The sequence below is a fragment of the Salvelinus alpinus genome, chromosome 18 (assembly GCF_045679555.1).
Source record: "Salvelinus alpinus chromosome 18, SLU_Salpinus.1, whole genome shotgun sequence".
In the NCBI taxonomy this organism is placed as follows: domain Eukaryota; kingdom Metazoa; phylum Chordata; class Actinopteri; order Salmoniformes; family Salmonidae; genus Salvelinus; species Salvelinus alpinus.
This window is the reverse complement of record NC_092103.1, coordinates 22,086,041-22,092,273: the sequence shown is the minus strand read 5'-3', so window position 1 is coordinate 22,092,273 and position 6,233 is coordinate 22,086,041. Positions and strand designations below refer to the sequence as shown.

The 6,233-nt window shown below is 42.9% G+C and overlaps 1 long non-coding RNA gene across 1 annotated transcript; it reads right to left on the bottom strand.

Annotated features, from left to right (window-relative positions):
* Window positions 1-682: 682 nt before the first annotated feature.
* On the bottom strand, window positions 683-5,506 carry LOC139543995 (uncharacterized). Its single transcript, XR_011668788.1, has 3 exons — window positions 4,741-5,506; window positions 4,520-4,600; window positions 683-4,221 (listed from the first exon to the last, which is right to left on the bottom strand). It is a non-coding gene; the product is annotated as an uncharacterized lncRNA (long non-coding RNA).
* Between the last annotated feature and the right edge of the window lie 727 nt (window positions 5,507-6,233).

Here is a 6,233-nt window from a genome sequence, read left to right as displayed (position 1 = left end):
TCACGGCTCTTGACCTTCACCTTCAGTCTTGTACATTGTTGTTCAACTGTGTCTTGTTGTTGAAGACAAAACACATGATCGTTATAATGATTCTCTCTTGATTGAGAACTCTCTGTTCTTTTTCTTTAGTTGTTGTTTGTTTCCCAGGGTCTCTATTAGGATGTAGCCTAAACATCTGATAAGGTCTCTGAAGCTCTCACTTGTATTGTAATTGGCAGAGATATCAGAACATGAACTACACTGCTGTTTGGCAAAGGGCTTCAGTGTCAAAATCACGGTCTGCTCTCATGAGAGAGGGGGGGGGGGGGGGGGGGTGAGAGACAACACGGAGAGAAAGCAAGGGTAATGAGAGCGAAGCCTAGCAGCTTTTGGCAGAGATCCTAGGAAATCACTCAACACATTTCAGGTTCAAGCATGATTGTTTGAAGTTGTGTTGTTTTTCTATTTGTGAATTCATTTCGGATAATAGAATGACAGCTGTTCAGTAGTAGGGCGTGTAATTAAACAACTTTGTATGCCTAACACGTACTGCTAATTGACAGTTGTTGTCATCTCTTCAATTTTTGTCAAAGAGCAATGAACAAAAGCTTGGCATCTATTGGATTTTCCATCCATTAGACAAAACAGTTGTGATTCAATTTACATAAAAAGGAAAAGATAATACAAATGAGAGACACAATAATTACAACAATGACAAATCACTTTTATTAAATCTTTTTTTGTAGTTAGTCATAGCTGCTCCAACACATTTGTGTATTTACAAATAATGGCCTTCGTATGAAATACAGTACATTTGCAGAACATTCTGGTGAAGAGAGTTGGACCAGGGAGAGAGGGAGGGGTTACAACAGTCTGGGGAGGTGAGGACGATAGGGCTGGGATAAGAGACAGTCACTGGGGACAGGGACAGAGAACAGGGACAGAGGACAGGGACAGAAGACATAGGAGGGCACAGTGGTGTCAGGTTCAGGCTACATGGCTACAGTAACAGGTGCCAGGTGAAGAGCTCCTCCTAACAGACTCAATTCACCCTGTAACACAACTGCATCTCATACTGTACATCAACTTTTGAATGGAAAATTACACAAGTTAACTGATTCATGACATTGAGATATGGACAGAAAACCAACACTTAACAAGCTTTACAAAATCTCCTGAATTCAGATAACAACATGGTGCTGCTGACTACTGAAGTTTCCTCTGAAACCATTGTAGTGAAGATTAAGAGGGACCACAGACAAACTAAGCATGTACAGGGACTCAAAACATTAGGCGCCTAAACCACATTTCAGATGCAAATACTACTAAGCTCTGGTCAAAAGAGGAGGGCGATGGGAGTGCAGTATGGTTCTTGAGACGAGCATATAGTGCACTTCCAATAGTAGAGCCCTTAACTTGGGCACTTCAACCTCCACACACACACTATAACATTGATATGTGAAAACCTTACACAAAATATATAGACTGTAACATTGATCATGTTTCTCCTAGTAAAAGATATTAAACAAATGTAATCAACCGTTTTTGATATCCAACATTGACTTTATTCTCTCACTAACAGCATTAACAATGTGTCTTTGTTAACTGCGGTTGTCCTTCAAAGAGGTGTGAGATCCACTGCTCTAACACTAGGTTATATGAGACTACAGCTGGATACACAGTATCCATGAGACAAGCTGATCCTTGTTTCCCAACATTGACTGGCTGAAGTGAATGATGTCAGTCACAATGAATTTCAGCTTTTCTTATTTAAAGACTTGTTCAATCTGAATCCCACACTTGCAGCCAACAGAGGCAGAGGCTAATGTATTTCTCAGTGATAGTCCATCCCCTTTACAAAGGACGTGAGTTGGTGTCAGTACACTAAATAGACTGTGTATCAGACAGTGGAGGGAAATATTTACTGTGTTCCTGTGTTTGAGAAGCCCATCACTATTGATCTCAGCTGGCCCTCTCCCTCTCTCCTCATTACTCATTCCAGTCCTCTGGTGGTAAAATCACCTCTGGGCTGAACAGGACACCTCTCTCTCTCTGCTAGTGAACCTATCCAGAGGCTGAACAGGACACCTCTCTTCCTCACTCTCTCTCATCTCTCGTTCTCCCTCCTGGTGGTCGATTTTTCTCATTCCAGAAATAACTAGCGCATGGCCCCCCAGCATGTGGTCTGCTTGGACACCGCTCCGCACGACATCAAAGACACGGCTAAATCACACTAGAGCTGCAGCTGCTACAGATGAAACTAACGTTGCCACAACCTACCTTCAACTTTAGGAGAAGCGTTGGACCTGTTGGGACGTGTGGGTTGATCATCACTGAATGGTCGCTAACCTATCAATATCAATCAAGTTTTTGCTGTTTGCTTGGGGAAAAACTCAAGAATATTACTAAGAACATAATTCAAACGAATCGTACTAGTTATAGAGTCATCCCTGAACGTTTTGTTTATGTACAGTACATAATTGTCGTTGTGTAGAGGTTATGACAATGTTGAAATGAAGTAGTGGATGGTAATATGGGCTGACTTGTTCGAACACATACAGTTTGTGTTTACTGTTACAGGGAAGAAACACAGTTATAACACACATTCTTACACCCTGATACAACATCCAACTATGTCCTCTTCCCTGAACTCTGTTAGATAAAAACAATCCACTTCCATTTTGAGTCCAAGCCCAGATATTACATGTGTATGAAATATAACCACACCTTTCCAAAATAAAAAGAGAGACTGGTGCTTTTAAGTGGTGGGATGTTTTGGGCTTGTCTCTGCTGTAGTTACAGTGACTGAACCAGGACAGTCATCAGAAAAGGGAAAGAGTACAAGGACTCAACAATAAATAGGAAAATACATTTGCCTGACAAAATACCATATCAACTCCCACGCTCCTCGCAAATATACACCCGTTTTGGCTGCTAAATTTGAATTACGTGATTCATTTAAAAAATACATGAATCGATCACTAATTCCCCTAAAAGGACACAAATTGCTAAACATGAGTGCTTCTTTTTTTCCGGTTCAGCTAAGATTGTTCACTCCCAGTCTCTGAATCATCAAATCCAACCCCCATCTCATGAACTTCTAATGGACTCTTCAAAGGCAAGAAAATAAGAGCCCCCTCCCCCTGGCAACAGGACTTCTCCAAGCAACAACCATGGCTCTGGATCCTTGTTTCACCATTGATTGGCCAGCATGCCTTGTCCTCATTTGATTGGCCAGTATGTCTTGGCCTCATTTGATTGGCCAGTATTCCTTTGCTTCATTGCCATTGGCTGATCTGATCAGTCACAAGCCATCTTCAAATTATCATAGTTATTGGCTGTAAGACTTCATCATATTCTCAATCAAAGTCATTTGGGGGCTTGAAAAAAAGTTATTTTTAGTAGTTCTTGTTCCGTTGTTTCATCTTGCAAAAGATATGGTGGGACCACAGAGGAGAGAGTGGATTGTGTGTGTGTGTGTGTGTGTGTGTGTGTGTGTGTGTGTGTGTGTGTGTGTGTGTGTGTGTGTGTGTGTGTGTGTGTGTGTGTGTGTGTGTGTGTGTGTGTGTGTGTGTGTGTGTGTGTGTGTGTGTGTGTGTGTGTGTGTGTGTGTGTGTGTGTGTGTGTGTGTGTGTGTGTGTGTGTGTGTGTGCGTGCGTGCGTGCGTGTGAACGAGAGAGAGAGAGAGAGAGAGAGAGAGAGAGAGAGAGAGAGAGAGAGAGAGAGAGAGAGAGAGAGAGAGAGAGAGAGAGAGAGAGAGAGAGAGAGAGAGAGAGAGAGAGAGAGAGAGAGAGAGAGAGAGAGAGAGAGAGAGAGAGAGAGAGAGAGAGAGAGAGAGAGAGAGAGAGAGAGAGAGAGGTGGGGGGGACAGCAAATTCACTGGGATACTATGACCTTGAAATATTAACATCTACAGGAAAGTAAAATGACAAAATGAGAGTCCAAAAGGCTTTTGGCATCTTAACTCCCCAAAGCAAAGTTTATAAAAAGGTCTTCCCCCTTAGAAGTCCACCTCTCCCCGGCACTCAGACTGTCTTTTAAAAAGTGCACCTTGGGGGTTGTATGGTCCAGTCAGGGCGAGTCCACTCCGCCCTGTCTAAAACCCTCAGGCTGGGCGCTATAAAGACAAGATGGCTGCACAGAGAACCAGGGCAGAGGAGACCAGCAGGCCGGTGGTCTGAACCCGGCCCACCGAGTTGACGTCACCTCGGGACGGCTCGGCTGATTCGTGACTGGTATCATCTAGATGAAGGAAGAAAGGAGGGAGAGAGGAGGAGATAAGAATCCCTGAGACATCAAGAGATATCATCATTTAGCTGCAACGACTGAAACATTAATGTATGAAATGGAGTGGTGGCTTTGTCATTCCATCAACTTTCTATGTGACTGACTTATCCATTCAGTTGGTACAATGGGAAAATATGAGCCCCTTCGGAATTCTGTATCAGGAAATATAATTTGTCATACCCGGGTACACAGACACTCTCAAGCATGCAGGCAGGCACGTACCCCTACACACAGTTTATAGAGTCTTACAAACCTCTTGGTTCTAGGGAATTGTCCACCCTCTCATTGACGTCAAAGACCCGATCGTGAACACTGACAGTTTTCACACAATTGTCTGCAACAAAAGGAAAGAGTGGGACGTGAACATTCACAGCGAGCCCAAGATTGATATTCGACTCTCACACAATGCATTAAAAGTTTTTTCACAGTTTGAAAGAAATAGAAAATAGAATGTTCTTTCAGAAATCCACTTACTTGCTGGTCTGACGAACACCTTCAGTCGAAGGCAACTTCTCCTTCCATTGTCAGCAACGGTGGATGCTGTGAAAACATTTCAGTTATGTTAGGAACAATGCTTACGTACTTTAATGCTAACAGCAAATAACCGAGAGCTATTCTGTACAGACATACGTCAAACAGAGAGCTATCACACCCCAAACAAGGTGAACATTCCACTGACTTAAAGGTTCTCAATGGATGCAATCTGTGATAAATGTAGCATACTGTCTGTCGATCAATGCCTGAAACACGTCTTTCTTTTGGCTACTGAGTGAGGGCAACATCTGCACCTAAGACTTCCATTAGCTTCAAATAACAAAAACACGTGCTCCCGAGTAACATCCACATCTGCTACTCAAACTTCCATTGGTTCAAAGAACAGTCTGCACCTGCTACTCAAACTTCTATTGGCTCCAAATTTTATCCACATCTGCAACACAGAAATCGATTGGCTCAGAGTAACATCACCATCTGCTATGAAGTATTTGATTGGCTGCAGAGGCCATCAACACCTGCCACTGGGTTCTATTAGCAGTAAAGTAGCACAGCCCTGCTACACAGACGTCAACTCTGGATAACTGGAATATTTGGACAGCTGCTTCACTAAATCTCAATGGTGGCAAGTCACTTCAACTCAGGCTGCTCCGACTTCTGACCTGCAACAACTAGACAATGTCACCTAGGACATAGTCACCAAACTAGACTGCAGCGGTTTCATATTGTGTGATGTCTTGAGAAGCAGTAGTTCTGAAGTCCCTATCACTCTTCTATACGGAAAGTAGGTTGTGACTGAGATCTTGTTCTTGTTGCTAGTTTGACAGACTCTGACCTGTGCTTGTATTACTGTAATCTATAGAATGGCTCTGTTCTTCTCCCACCCCACCCAGACAGTGCTCTGTGGGCCTCTGTGTTCTGACCACATCATTTCCTGGCCTGCCTGGGGTCTCAAGCTGCTCTTAATCTAGTCATAAACCCCCACCAACCCCTCAGGGCACCATCGTGTGTGTGTGTGTGTGTGTGTGTGTGTGTGTGTGTGTGTGTGTGTGTGTGTGTGTGTGTGTGTGTGTGTGTGTGTGTGTGTGTGTGTGTGTGTGTGTGTGTCTGTGTCTGTGTCTGTGTCTGTGTCTGTGTCTGTGTGTGTGTGTGTGTGTGTGTGTGTGTGTGTGTGTGTGTGACAGAGACAGAGCGAGAGGCAGTTTGTCCTATAGACTATCCCCTATCCTGAGATTCTCTTCTTCAAGCAACAGTCTTCGAAATTGTTAAAAGGTTTTGAAAACAATTCAAAAAAATACAACAGGACAATGAATGAAGATACTCCAAACGTTTAGAATTTAAAAAATCCATCAGATATTGACAAAGCACATATCACATTTTACTCGTATGGACAAATAATGAGTTCAGGGATTTTGGTGGGAATTCAGGTATTCAATTTATTGTAAAAAAAATATTATAATGCACTCATATACAGT